This window comes from Schistocerca piceifrons, chromosome 8 (assembly GCF_021461385.2).
Source record: "Schistocerca piceifrons isolate TAMUIC-IGC-003096 chromosome 8, iqSchPice1.1, whole genome shotgun sequence".
Classification (NCBI taxonomy): domain Eukaryota; kingdom Metazoa; phylum Arthropoda; class Insecta; order Orthoptera; family Acrididae; genus Schistocerca; species Schistocerca piceifrons.
Genome location: NC_060145.1, coordinates 6706183 through 6721934, shown reverse-complemented (window position 1 = coordinate 6721934; position 15752 = coordinate 6706183). Strand labels below are relative to the sequence as shown.

The following is a 15752-nucleotide window of genomic DNA, read 5'->3' as shown; positions in this document are numbered from 1 at the left end:
CCAACCTTTAACCAAGAAAACGCCCGAAGACGGAGAGTATAGGAAATATTGACAACTTTATATACAACACAAATGAGCTATATTCTGTAACTGCCTAAGACTTCCACGGCCAGTTTTACTTTGATTAAAATCCAGTTGGGCATTAGGCCGCATCATTATATAACAACTAGTATTCCATCACGACGCTGACTGATTCCCTAAAGGAATTTATACCAGTTATATTTCGTTAAAACAACACTTTTCTGTGAGTTTACAAATTTCTATCAGTATTGATAGAGAGCAACCGTGGAAAGTCCGAATTAAATTTGATTATGTTATGGAATGAGAGGGCTTGCTACAGAAAATTATTAACAGAGTCGTTACATTGTTTTTAGTCGCCATTCCGTTGTTACGGATTCGTAAATTCAGTGGGCCTCGTGTCCCTCAGTATAACTACTTGTTCGATGATTTTCATTTAGCAGTCCCATTTGAAGGGCGACGACGTACTGAAAAGTAATACCTTCGAATTTTTTATTCTGTTCTCAATATCGATAGAGATATTACTCGGTCGACTTTTCCCCTTCGCTGATGCAACTTGCAATCCTCTGCCGCTAGAGGCCTCCAAATTGTAGCGTTTAACACGGCCGTATGCTACGTAATAACGCCCGTATGTGTGAAACAGCGTGCTGTAATCGAATGAGAAATTGTAGAAGAGTTCGTCCACATGTGGAGCAGCCTGTCCTTCAGAATGACAATGCCGGACCATTCGCCAACCTTGCGCCACCTGCAACAGTGCGGACGCCTTGGCTTGGCTGTCATCCATCATCCCCCGTACAGTCCCGACTTGGCACCATCCGATTTTCGCATTTTCCAAAAAATTGAAGAACACCTTCGAGCATTTCAGTTTGATAGTGATTAAGCGCTGGAAGCAGAGGTGAGTTTGCGACTCCATCAAGAAAGTCAGACATTCTACAGTGACGGTATCAAGCAACTTGTCTCTCGTTGGGAGAAATGTGTTCTTCGCCAGGGTGACCAAACTGAGAAATAAATATGTAGACATGAAGAATAACGATGTAGAATATTAATAAAGTTTGTTTCATTCAAAAGCGTTTTCACATAAAAAATGCGGAGGCATTACTTTTTACCAAGCCCTCATAATAGCCTACTTTCCTGTGTAAAAAATATGGTTCGGATTGTTATTATCTTGAACGATTTCAACATCTAGATAGGATTTTCGGTCAATATTGTGACAAAATATCTGACACTGCTATGTAATTAAAGCTTAAATATAATAAAATTTTGCCGGCCGCGGTGGCCGTGCGGTTCTAGACGCTTCAGTCCGGAACCGCGCGAGTGCTACGGTCGCAGGTTCGAATCCTGCCTCGGGCATGGATGTGTGTGATGTTCTTAGGTTAGTTAGGTTTAAGTACTTCTAAGTTCTAGGGGACTGATGACCTCAGATGTTAGGTCTCATAGTGCTCAGAGCCATTTTTTTACAATAAAATTTTAAGATTTGGTCACGTGATCGAAAACGTTCCATTATCGTCTGAAGTTCTGGTGATGTCTGAAGCTAGGAGTATTACGAAGCTACACCTGTGTTATAGAAGTGTTAGCCAAAGATGCTTGCGTTGTTTCGAACTTTTCTGCAAAGAGTTGAGTTATTTAGTGATAGAAAAAATATTTACAACTTCTAAGTAAAGGAATTTTGTGACGACTGATAGTTTAAATATTCCAAAAGTCAAATACCCTTTGGTCATTTATGCCAAGTAGGGAGTGTTCCGGTAGGGCGTGAGGCAGAAATTTGTCTAATAACGGATTTTCAGAGTTATATAATGGAGTAGCATTTTAGCGAAATAAATTGTTTACCAGGGAAAATGAAAGAACATCAAGTAAGAATCAGACGAGCACGACATGAGTTCAACGTATGACTATCGTTAATGTAAATAATGGATTAAAAAGGCATGAGTGAAAGAACGAAGACGAGGGCTGGACGTCCTGTAGACGACGTAGTCACAGAGGTGGAAGGAAGGCTCGACACGCATAGTATAGACATTTTTGACTTACGTGCTTCAGGAAATCTTGTAAAGCTTAAACGAGGATGTATGGCCGGGAGGGAGATTTCAGCCGTAATCGTTCCGGAGACCAGTAGTTGCTTTAACCACTGTATTGTACCGATTGAAAGCACCTTGGTAATGACATAAAACGATCATTCAGTGACGACTGAGTGACCGTAGTGAAAGTCGCTAACGCACACCTGTTCGGTGGTGGTAGACTTCGAGGTAGCATGTTCGAACCCTGGTGGTGTACGAAATTTTTTTGCGGTTACTTGGCTGGCAAGTGGAAGAGATATGTTGGTCTACAGTTCGTGGTCATTAAACTATAAGCCACACACAGTCTTGGATTAAATTCCGAAAATCCGCGCAGTGACTCGTGGAGGGGGGGGGGGGGGGAGAGAGAGAGAGAGAGAGAGAGAGAGAGAGAGAGAGAGAGAGAGAGAGACGTGGCGCTTTTGATGGCCTCCTGTGCGCAAACCGGAACGAGTAGTCCCGTGTATGCCGGCACTGGGCTGGGCCACACCTCCCCTTTTTCTGTCATCGTCGGCATCAATATACACATTAGATTAGTACTCATCTCGGTCACACACATACGACAGGTATACGAGACTCACAAACCGCGGAGAAATGGCGCCACTGAGTGCAAGGAAAGAAAGGAGACCTCCCAATGAGAATGCTCCAGCTACCACTCAGGGTCCCACAGTCAACAACACCAAATGAGTTTATTTCAAAACCAGACGCTTCACGCCACAGTTGTTTCGTAACAGTCACTTTTAAATCAGAGACAGAAGTGTTTTAGAGCCGCCACACCAGGCTTACATCGTCACACACGGATCTTGTGCTGACACTTCAAAAATTGTCCTTGCACTTTACTACTGCCCTGAAGCTGCTTTCGTGGCAAACGTCCCGCACTTGGTCTGTTACGCAACGCAACGATTTATACTGCCGCCGCAGCCTTTATCATGGGGCGCTGTTCCAGCAAACAGCAGAACAATCCGAGCAGACCCTCCGTAAACGCCGCGGCAGGACTATTTTAACAGCGGCACGCAACATTCTGCTCACGTGAGAGCGCCCTCTAACGCAGATCGTTCCCTCCAAACAACCAAGGAGCTCACCTGAGTGATGACATGGGGACAACGTCAGGCGTGGATCCAGGGTCTGTTTCTGGGGGGAGGGGGGATGGTGGCACACTTTGGTACACGCCCCTACTGCTATCTCACCCCAAACACATTGTTGTTGTTGTGGTCTTCAGTCCTGAGACTGGTTTGATGCAGCTCTCCATGCTACTCTATCCTGTGCAAGTTTCTTCATCTCCCAGTACCTACTGCAACCTACACCCTTCTGAATCTACTTGGTGTATTCATCTCTTGGTCTCCCTCTACGATTTTTACCCTCCACGCTGCCTTCCAATGCTAAATTTGTGATCCCTTGATGCCTCAAAACATGTCCTACCAACCGATCCCTTCTTCTAGTCCAGTTGTGCCACAAACTCCTTTTCTCCCCAATTCTATTCAATACCTCCTCATTAGTTACGTGATCTACCCACCTTATCTTCAGCATTCTTCTGTAGCACCACATTTCGAAAGCTTCTATTCTCTTCTTGTCCAAACTAGTTATCGTCCATGTTTCACTTCCATACAAGGCTACACTCCATACAAATACTTTCAGAAAAGACTTCCTGACACTTAAACCTGTACTCGATGTTAACAAATTAAATATCTCTTCTTCAGAAACGCTTTCCTTGCCATTGCCAGTCTACATTTTATGTCCTACTTCGACCATCATCAGTTACTTTGCTCCCCAAATAGCAAAACTTCTTTATTATTTCAAGTGTCTTATTTCCTGATCTAATTCTCTCAGCATCACCCGACTTAATTCGACTACATTCTATTATCCTCGTTTTGCTTTTGTTGATGTTCATCTTATATCCGCCTTTCAAGACACTGTCCATTCCGTTCAGCTGCTCTTCCAAGTCCTTTGCTGTCTCTGACAGAATTACAATGTCATCGGCGAACCTCAAAGTTTTTATTTCTCCTCCATGGATTTTAATACCTACTCCGAATTTTTCTTTTGTTTCCTTCACTGCTTGCTCAATATACAGATTGAATAACATCGGGGAGAGGCTACAACCCTGTCTCACTCCCTTCCCAACCACTGCTTCCCTTTCATGGCCCACGACTCTTATAACTGCCATCTGGTTTCTGTACAAATTGTAAATAGCCTTTCGGTCTCTGTATTTTACCCCTGCCACCTTCAGAATTTGAAAGAGAGTATTCCAGTCAACACTGTCAAAAGCTTTCTCTAAGTCTACAAATGCTAGAAACGCAGGATTGCCTTTTCTTAATCTAGCTTCTAAAATAAGTCGTAGAGTCAGTATTCCCTCACGTGTTCCCAAATTTCTACGGAATCAAAACTGATCTTCCCCAAGGTCGGCCTGCTACAAGTTTGTCAATTCGTCTGTAGAGAATTCGCGTTAGTATTTTGCAGCCGTGACTTATTAAACTGATAGTTCGGTAATTTTCACATCTGTCAACACCTGCTTTCTTTGGGATTGAAATTATTATATTCTTCTTGAAGTCTGAGGGTATTTCGCCTGTCTCATACATTTTGCTCACCAGATGGTAGAGTTTTGTCAGGACTGGCTCTCCCAAGATCGTCAGTGGTTCCAATGGAATGTTGTCTACTCCCGGGGCCTTGTTTCGACTCAGGTCTTTCAGTGCTCTGTCAAACTCTTCACGCAGTATCATATCTCCAATTTCATCTTCAACTACATCCTCTTCCATTTCCATAATATTGTCCTCAAGTACATCGGCCTTGTATAGACCCTCTATATACTCCTTCCACTTTTCTGCTTTCCCTTCTTTGCCTAGAACTGTGTTTTCATGTGAGCTGTTGATATTCATAGAAGTGGTTCTCTTTGCTCCAAAGGTCTCTTTAATTTTCCTGTAGGCAGTATCTATCTTATCCCTAGTGAGATAAGCCTCTACACCCTTACATTTGTCCTCTAGCCATCCCTGCTTAGCCATTTTGCACTTCCCTTCGATCTCATTTTTGAGACGTTTGTACTCCTTTTTGCCTGCTTCATTTACTGCATTTTTATTTTCTCCTTTCATCAATTAAATTCAATACTTCTTCTGTTACCCAAGGATTTCTACTAGCCCTCGTCTTTTTACCTATCTAATCGAAAACATCCACACATCTCAATGTAATGTGGAGTTGACCTCTAGACGTCACCCGAGGCAGACCTGTCAGTATAAAAGGAGGTGGGGACTATTGTATTGTCAGTAGAGAACCAGGTGACTGCCGAATGGATCGGTCAAGAGACCCCTGCGACTTCGAACGCGGACCAGTCAATGGATGCCACACGAGCGATAGGCCCATCAGGGACATTTCAACGCTTGTAAAGCTGCCCAAATCGACTGTCGGTGACGTGACTGTGAAGTGGAAACACGAAGGAACAACCAGAGCTAAACCAACCAGGACACGGCAGGTCTCACGTACTGACTGACAGCATGCGTCAAACATTGCGGAATGTGGGTGTAAAAAACTGGATGAAATCAGCGGAAGGAAGAGCTCGCGAATTCCAAACTGCTACCTGTTCTTCAACTAGCAAAACTGTGGTGAGTGGGGTACAGTGATGGAGCAGCTCCTCGTAAGCCACACATCTCAGCAGTCAGTGTTAAACGACGCCTGAGATGGTGTACAGGGCGAGGCCGTTGGATGCTACACGACTGCAAATGAGTGACTTTTAGTGGTGAATCACGCTATGCTGTGTGACATCCGATGGAAGTGTTTGGGTTTGGCCAATTCCTGGAGAACGTTACTTACCCTCGTGTGTAGTGCCAACAGGGAAGTACCATGGAGACAGTGTTACGGTAGTGGGGTGTTTTCTGCTATTAGGATACAGTCCCCGTACTGCGTTTCAACAAATGCTAAATGTGGAAAGGTGCACTATGTGATGAAAACTATCCGGACACCCCCAAAACCATACGTTTTTCGTATTAGATGCATTGTGCTGCCACCTACTGCCTGGAACTCCATATCAGCGACCTCAGTAGTCATTAGGCATCGAGAGAGAGAGAGAGAGAGAGAGAGAGAGAGAGCAGAATGGGGTGTTCCGCGGAACTCAGGGACTGCGAACGTGGTCAGGTGATTGGGTGTCACTTGTGTCACACGTCGGTACACGAAATTTCCACACTACTAAGCATCCGTAGGTCCACGGTTTCCGTTGAGATAGTGAAGTGGAAACGCGAAGGGACACGTACGGCACAAAAGCGTACAGGCTGACCTCGTCTGTTGACTGACAGAGACCGCCGACAGTCGAAGAGGGTCGTAATGCGTAATAGGCAGACATCCATCCAGACCATCACGCAGGAATTCCAAACTGCATCAGGAGCCACTGCAAGTACTATCGCAGTTAGGCGGAAAGTCATAAAACTTGGATTTCATGGTCGAGCGGCTGCTCATAAGCCACACATCACGCCGATAAATGCCAAACGAATTGTGTAAGGAGCGTAAACATTGGACGACTGAACAGTGGGCGGTGCTGTTATGGTGTGGCCGTGTTTTTGATAGAGGGGGCTTGCACCCCTTGTTGTTTTGCGTGGCACTATCACAGCACAGACTTGCATTGATATTTTAAGTACCTTCTCGCTTCCCACTGTTGAAGAGCAATTCGGGAATGGCGATTGCATCTTTCAACACGATCGAGCACCTATTCATAACGGACGGCCTGTGGCGGAGTGGTTACACGACAATAACATCCCTGTAATGGACTCGCCTACACACAGTCCTGACCTGAATCCTATGGAGCACCTTTGGTATGTTTTTGGAACGCCGACTTCGTGCCAGGCCTCACCGACCGACATCGATACCTCTCCTCAGTGCAGGCTTCCGTGAAGAATGGGTTGCCATTCCCCAAGAAACCTTCCAGCACCTGACTGAATGTATGCCTGCGAGAGTGGAAGCTATCATCAAGGCTGAGGATGGTCCAACACCATATTGAATTCCAGCATTACCGATGGAGCGCGGCACGAACTTGTAAGTCATTTTCAGCTAGGTGTCCGGATACTTTTGATCACATAGTGTAGCTTTCAGAATAAGGCCTAAGAAGCTCCATTCCAGTGAAACACACCACTAAAAAGCACTTGTGCGACACTTTCTGAATTACATTTGCCACGCTCCTGTTGTCTTCCGTCCAAAGACTGCTCTGACGCTGCCCTCCACGCTAGTGTATCCTGAGCAAGCGCCTTCACGCCCGCACAGCTACTGCATCCCACGTCCACTTGAACTTGCTCTCCGTATTCATCTCGGTCTTCCTCTACAATTTTTACCTCCCTCAATTCCTTCCTGTACTAAATTGCTGATTTCTTACTGTCTCATAATGTGTCCTATGAAACCATTCCTTCTTTTAGTCATGTTATGCCGCAAATTTTCTCCCCAGTTCTGTGCACTACCTCTTCATTAGTCACACGGTCTACCCATCTAGTCCTCAACATTCTTCTGTAGCAACGTATTTCGAAAATTTCAGCCTCTTCTTATCCGAAATGCTTATCGTCCCCGTTTCACTTCCGCACAAGGCTTTACTCCAGACAAATACCTCCAGAACAGACTTTCTGATAAATACAAATTCTAAGAGAAAAGAAAAAAGACGACGCACCACGAAGGAAATACCTGAAACGAACGGAAATCGGTAGATTACCCGAAACGAACGGAAAATGGTAGATGTGATGTACGTGTACAAAAAAAAAAAACTAATTATTACAATTTCAGAAAGATTGGATGATTTATTGAAACAGTTATTCGGTTGGCATTTACTGATAGAATTGTTGGATGTTCTGCGTATTCTCCCGCCGCTGAGTAACTGAGTAACAAAACCCAATATTTCCAGAATGAGATTTTCACTCTGCAGCGGAGTGTGCGCTGATGTGAGACTTCCTGGCAGATTAAAACTGTGTGCCGGACCGAGACTCGAACTCGGGACATTTGCCTTTCGCGGGCAAGTGCTCTACCAACTGAGCTACCCAAGCACGACTCACGCCCCGTCCTTCACAGCTTTACTTCTGCCAGTACCTCGTCTCCTACCTTCCAAACTTTACAGAAGCTCTCCTGCGAACTGACCGTGTATTTTCTGATAGCATGTATGACATGTGAAGTTGTCAGAATGTTTTCCCACCGTGAAGATGATCAATGATCGAAATCCGCTGTGAATAAATATACTGTAAGACAGCACGTTCTGCCGGCCGCGGTGGTCTAGCGGTTCTAGGCGCGCAGTCCGGAACCGCGCGACTGCTACGGTCGCAGGTTCGAATCCTGCCTCGGGCATGGATGTGTGTGATGTCCTTAGGTTAGTTAGGTTTAAGTAGTTCTAAGTTCTAGGGGACTGATGACCTAAGATGTTAAGTCCCATAGTGCTCAGAGCCATTTGAACCATTTGAACAGCACGTTCTGTACTATGCAGTTCTACAAGTATATCGATGCTGTAGACAGCCGCCTGACAAAAGTTTTTGTTCCAGAAGCCATTAACTAGGCCTGATATGACAGCACCCCCACTACACAGTTTGGCTCTAGGCGTCGGCCATACAAAAGTAACAACTGCAAAATGTACTGTTAAATGATAGTTGAAAGTAGACTAGAAAATAACAGAAGTGTTTGAAATATAATATTTCAGAAGAAGGCCAAAGATTAATTGGGTAGATCTGATGACCATTGAAGAAGTACCGAACGAAACCGGACAGAGTTTGATTATAAGAAGGAGTAGGTTGATAGCACACGTCCTGAGGATTCAGCGGAAAGTTGGTTTGGTAACGGAGTGAAGTGTGAGGGTAAAAATGGTAGAGGTAGACCTACAATTGTAAATAGTCTGCAGGTTCAACTGGATGCAGCTAGCAGTAGATATGCAGGATTGTGTAAAGTGGAGAGCTGCGTTAAATCAGTATTTAGACTGAAGACTACAGCAACTACATCAATATAATCGAGAGCTATTCCGGTTGCCAGTCATCTAGTTTTTAACGGTAGGAAAATCAACACATTTCAGTTTTTTAAAAGAAACAAGTAATCTGATGGTGAGCCGTAATTAAAAAAATTCTCCTTGAAGAGTGTCAAAAGGGTCAGTACTTCCTCATCACGTGACCGATAACAAGCAATGTTCAACAACGTACCTGGGCTGTGTCCTGCTGCTGATGTGCGTAAGTCAGACGCCTGCCTCAAACTGCGTCATTCGGATCTCGTACGAGGCTCTAATACAGACGTTCTGTTACATCACAGCCCCTGGTGTTTCGTAAGGTCAGCCCCTTCTGCTCCAAACCAGGCGACTCCGCTGTTTTTCTGGCGCCACCGTCTTATCTCGCGAAGCGGCAGCGAACCTAAGACGACCGTACGAGCTTCAAGTCTTCTGTTCGTCTCTCAGTAAACACCGTCCTTCACTGGTAGCGGACAGCTGTACACACCGTGAGGCCGTGCTGTGTCAAGAACACTATTTATATAATCAGTGCAAGTTAAGACTGCTGCAATCCGCTATTTCGCACAGTGACATCACTTTTGGGCTTTCCTTCCACCTGGTTTACATTCAGTTTATTTCTCTCGGTCTTTGGCAGTTATCCATTCTAGTCATTTGCAAAGTAGAAAGTGATGCTTCGACTAGAACAAATAATCACGTAACATTCCTACTTTTACCTCTTCGTCTCTGCTCCACAATTCACCGCGCGTTCGCGCCCTTTTAATAGGTGCCCAGTGAAATTTGCGCCAAGAGAAGGTAGAGGGAAGGTCCAGAAATCTCTACATCTACATCTACATCCATACTCCGCAAGCCACCTGACTGTGTATGGCGGAGGGTACCTTGAATACCTCTATCAGTTCTCCCTTCTGTTCCAGTCTCGTATTGTTCGTGGAAAGAAGGATTGTCGGTATGCTTCTGTGTGGGCTCTAATCTCTCTGATTTTATCCTCATGATCTCTTCGCGAGATATACGTAGGAGGGAGCAATATACTGCTTGACTCTTCGGTGAAGGTATGTTCTCGAAACTGTAACAAAAGCCCGTACCGAGCTGCTGAGCGTCTGTCCTGCAGAGTCTTCCACTGGAGTTTATCTATCATCTCCGTATGCTTTCGCGATTACTAAATGATCCTGTAACGAAGCGCGCTGCTCTCTGTTGAATCTTCTCTATCTCTTCTATCAACCCTATCTGGTACGGATCCCACTCTGCTGAGCAGTATTCAAGCAGTGGGCGAACAAGCGTACTGTAACCTACTTCCTTTGTTTTCGGATTGCATTTCCTTAGGATTCTTCCAATGAATCTCAGTCTGGCATCTGCTTTAGCGACGATCAACTTTATATGATCATTCCATTTTAAATCACTCCTAATGCGTACCCCCAGATAATTTATGGAATTAACTGCTTCCAGTTGCTGACCTGCTGTATTGTAGCTAAATGGTAAGGGATTTATCGTTCTATGTATACGCAGCACATTACACTTGTCTACATTGAGATTCAATTGCCATTCCCTGCACCATGCGTCAATTCGCTGCAGGTCCTCCTCCATTTCAGTACAATTTTCCATTGTTACAACCTCTCGATACACCACAACATCATCTGCAAAAAGCCTCAGTGAACTTCCGATGTCATCCACAAGGTCATTTATGCATATTGTGAGTAGCAACGGTCCTACGACACTCCCCTGCGGCACACCTGAAATCACTCTTACTTCTGAAGACTTCTCTCCATTGAGAATGACATGCTGCGTTCTGTTATCTAGGAACTCTTCAATCCAATCACACAATTGGTCTGATAGTCCATATGCTCTTACTTTGTTCATTAAACGACTGTGGGGAACTGTATCCAACGCCTTGCGGAAGTCAAGAAACACGGCATCTACCTGTGAACCCTTGTCTATGGCCCTCTGAGTCTCGTGGACGAATAGCGCGAGCTGGGTTTCACACGACCGTGTTTTTCGAAACCCATGCTGATTCCTACAGAGTAGATTTCTAGTCTCCAGCAAAGTCATTATACTCGAACATAATACGTGTTCCAAAATTCTACAACTGATCGACGTTAGAGATATTGGTCTATAGTTCTGCACATCTGTTCGACGTCCCTTCTTGAAAACGGGGATGACCTGTGCCCTTTTCCAATCCTTTGGAACGCTACACTCTTCTAGAGACCTACGGTACACCGCTGCAAGAAGGGGGGCAAGTTCCTTCGCGTACTCTGTGTAAAATCGAACTGGTATCCCATCAGGTCCAGCGGCCTTTCCTCTTTTGAGCGATTTTAATTGTTTCTCTATCCCTCTGTCGTCTATTTCGATATCTCCACATTAACGATATAACATAAGAGTCAGCTTAATTTTTCAAGGAACTCCTCAACAGAATAGAGGGAGTGACCCATTATGAAGCTCTTCAGTTTAGACTTGTAACCGAGTGAATTACTGCTAAGATTTTTGAATTCGTGTGGTAGCTTATTGAAAATGGATGCAGCAGTATACTGCACACTTTTCTGCACAAGAGTTAGGGAAGTTCGATCGAAATGCAGATTGGATTTCTGCCGAGTATTAACAGAGTGAAAGCCGCTTACTCTAGCGAATAAGCTGATACTGTTAACAAGAAATGATAGTAGAGAATATACATACGTAGGTTGGAACTCAAATAGTGGCAACACTGCTGTGGAGACACTATGCAATGGAATACACTATTGTCGCTGATAGCACACGTTGTTGACATACCTACCTTACCTCCGAGGAAACGGACTAGCCCGTCCCAAGTCACACAATCGAGGGAAACACCGTCACTTGTGAGCGAGCGGTATAACGACTTTGATGGTACTGATTGGCGACTCCATGGACTGTTCTGTGCACCACGACCAAATAGTGGATAGAACTGGAAGGAGAATCAGCATTGGTCGTATTTTTTGTTGTTTTATTATCCGCAAAATCAATTTTCGGTCACTTAGTGACCGTCCTCAGTGCTGTAATATACAATTAAAATCACATAAACTATGTGATCGCTCTAAGCTTGTTGATACCAGTGGCTACCAATTTTAATTGTATATTACAGCACTGAGGATGGTCACTTAGTGACCGAAAATCGATTTTGCGGATAATAAAACAAGAAAAAATACGACTGTGATGGTGTTATCCTAACGAATTACGTTCCTCCACGGCAGACCGTCAATGCACAGTATTACTGTTCGTTTTTTGGAGCATCACCTGCGACCAGCTTTGCGAAAGAAGCGGCGACACTTTTGCGCAATCCACCCATCGTTTAGCGCGACAATACGAAGGCGCATACAGCGCAAGCTGTGGCTGCTCCGTTCAGTCGATGGGACTGGGAAGTACTGTACCATCCACCATACTCCCCGGACGCAAGTCCTTGTGACTTTGATTTGATTCCGAAGACGAAGGAACCACTTCGTGGCATTCGATTCAGAACTGTTCCAGAGATTCGACAGGCAGTAGACAGTTCCATTCGCACCATATAACTCTTTTGTATCGGTTGTGAATGAATAGTTGCGACTATTTAAGTTCCAGCCCTCATATATTAGACGTCAATGTCAAAATACCCAGACTAGTGCACAGGGGTTAACAAGAGGTTCGCGAACTTACACCACTTATTGCCCGAACCACCCGTTTCTGAGCCACAAATATCCTTTTAGAACGGGAAAAGTTACCACAAAATATAATACCATACGACGTAATCGAATGAAAACAAGCAAAGTAGACTAATTTTCTTCTCGAACGATCAGATACCGTTCAAATAGTAAAAATGGCAGCATTTAAGTCTTTGAACAATATCCGGAACATGGCCTTTCCACGACAGTTTACTATCTACCTGAAAACCTAGAAATTTGAACTGTTCGGTTTCACTCATCACATGCCCATTCTGTGAAACTAAAACGTCAGGTTTTGTTGAATTGTGTGTTAGAAACTGTAAAAACTGAGTCTTACTGTGATTTAGCGCTAGTTTATTTTCTACAAGCAATGAACATAGGTCATAAACTGCACTATTTGAAACTGAGCCAACGTTTCACACAACATTCTTTACTACCAAACTAGTGTCATCAGCAAACGGAAATTAGAGTTACCCATAGTACTAGAGGGCATATCATTTGTACAAATAAGGAACAGGAGCGGCCCCAACACTGATCCCTGTGGCACCCCCCACATGACTGTACCGCATTCAGACCCCACGTCACAGCCGTTATCAATACTGTTAATAATGACCTTCTGCTGTCTGTTGCTAATGTAAGACGTCAACCAATTGTGATCTACTCCCTATATTCTGTAATGGTCCAACTTCTGGAGCAATATTTTGTGATCAACACGACCAAATGCCTTAGTTAAATAAAAAAAAAGCCTAGCGTTCGAAACCTTTTGTTCAACTCGTCCAGTACCTCACAGAGAAAACAGAATATTGCATTTTCAGTTACTAAACGACTTCTGAAGCCGAACTTTACATTTGATAACAAATTAGGTGATATAAAATGATCAATTATCCTTACATACACAGCCTTTTCAATAACTTTAGCTAACACTGATGGCATAGAAAAAGGCCTAAAATTGTCTACATTATTCCTTTCTCCTTCTTTATAAATCGGCTTTACTACTGAGTACTTTAATCGTTCAGGGAACTGACCATTCCTACAGGAAAAAGTACAAATATGGCTAAGTATAGGGCTAACATGTGCAGCACAGTACTTTAATATTCTGTTAGGCACTCCATCATATCCGTGAGAGTCCTCAGTCTTCAGTGATTTAATTATTGACAATCTCCCATTTGTCTGTATCACAGAGGAGTATTTCAGACATCAATCTCGGAAAGGCATTTGCCAAGAAAGTTATATGATTTCCTGTAGAAACTAAATTTTTATTTAATTCACCAGCAATGCTCAGAAAATGATTGTTATATACTGTACATTATATCTGATTTATCAGGAACAGAAATATTTTTATTACGAATTGACTTTATATCGTCGACGTTGTGCTGCAGACCAGATTCTTTCTTCGCAGCTGCCGATATAGTTTTAATTTTATCCTGTGAATTAGCTATTCTGTTTGCGTACTACATACTCTTTGCCTTCCTAATAACATTTTTAAGCATCTTACAGTACTTCTCGTAATGGGCTACTGTAGCTTGACTGTGACTACTTCTAACATTTTGATATAATTCCCGCTTTGCTCTACTTGACATCGTTGTCCCACTAGTCGGCCACGCAGGCTGCCTTTTACTGCTAGTACCCCATTTACGACGTTCTAATGGTAAGCAACTCTCAAAAACCATCAGAAATGTGTTAAGGAAAGCATTATATTTATCATCTATGTTATCGTCACCATAAACATCCTGCCACCCTTTTTCCTTGACGAGGTTTAAAAAACTCTCTACTCTACTGCGGTTGGATTAACATTCCTACATAATTTGTAATTATATGTGACATTTGTTTGATTACAAAAGCCTTTTAGTGTCAAAATTTGTGCATCATGGCCTGAAAGGCATTTCTCCCTTTTACTAGCAGAATGCCCATCTAGTGATGAAGAATGAATAAAAATATTGTGTACGACTGTGCTACTGTTCCCCTGCACCCTAGTTGGAAAAAAACTCAGTCTACATCAGATCATTTGAATGTATTATTTTTCTTGCACAATCATATACAAAATTAATATTGAAGTCGCTACATATAACTAATTTCTGATACTTCCTATAAAGTGAATCAAGAACCCTCTCTAGCCCGAGCAGAAATGCTCTGAAGTCAGTTAGGGGACCTATAAAACAACAAACATTAGAAGTTTAGTTTCAGTAAATTCAACTGCCCCTGCACAACATTCAAATATCTGTTTAGTGCAGTGCCGTGATACATCTTTGGACTCAAATGGAATACTGTTTTTTACGTACGTCGCCACTCCCCCCACGCCGCAAGGAACACCTTTTGCTTCATAGTAACAACTGGTGAAGAGGACTGCAGTTGCTCGAGAAAAAGCTGTATTGCCAATTTTTCTTACAGTCGGATGTAACCAAAATTTATTTTATTGGCTTTCTGTCGCAGTCATAAAATTTTGGTTTATGACCGGATCTTCATAAACTGCAATGTTAAAACGTACAAACCCAATTACAGACACGGATTTTTGAAAAGAGTATATACCCTACCTCAGAAAGTTTGCTTTAAAATAAACGTAAAATAAAATAGGGTCCGTAGCCCTGGATCAGCAGATGGTACATGTAATGGACAAGGGGGTGGACAAACATAACAGATTACGGAGTAGCAAACCCACTGCCATTCAAAACAGCTTCCAGCCGTCTGGCAATGGGTAAATACAGCTGCTGTGTGGTTTTCCTGTGCCGTTCGTCCTGCAAAATAATGGCAAGTTGAGGTAACTATGATGAAGGTGGACAGCGATCGCTCACTCTTCTTTCCAAAGTAATGTAATATACACATCAAAAGAAGTTTTGCATCACCTCGGTTCCGAGAGTTCAGGAACCTGTACAGAAAATTGGAATAGAGGTCAACATAAACGTCATTTCCGCCCTTTTTATTTGTCATGAAAACCACACACTGCATGTTGTATCACCATACAGGTAGACCTTCAGAGGTGGTGGTCCAGACTGCTGTACACACCGGTACCTGTAATACCCAGTATCACGTCCTCTTGCATTGATGCATTCCTGTATTCCTCGTGGCATACTATCCACAAGTTCATTAAGGCACTGTTGGTCCAGATTGTCCCACTCCTCAACG

The 15752-nt window shown here is 43.5% G+C and overlaps 1 protein-coding gene across 1 annotated transcript in view; it reads right to left on the bottom strand.

Annotated features, from left to right (window-relative positions):
- The window catches only part of LOC124711426 (fructose-bisphosphate aldolase-like), a 61247-nt gene extending 51902 nt beyond the window's left edge, over positions 1-9345 (bottom strand). The window contains exon 1 of the mRNA XM_047241494.1: positions 9194-9345. The gene's annotated coding sequence lies outside the window, so the exon portion shown is untranslated. The remainder of the gene's footprint in view (positions 1-9193) is intronic.
- Between the last annotated feature and the right edge of the window lie 6407 nt (positions 9346-15752).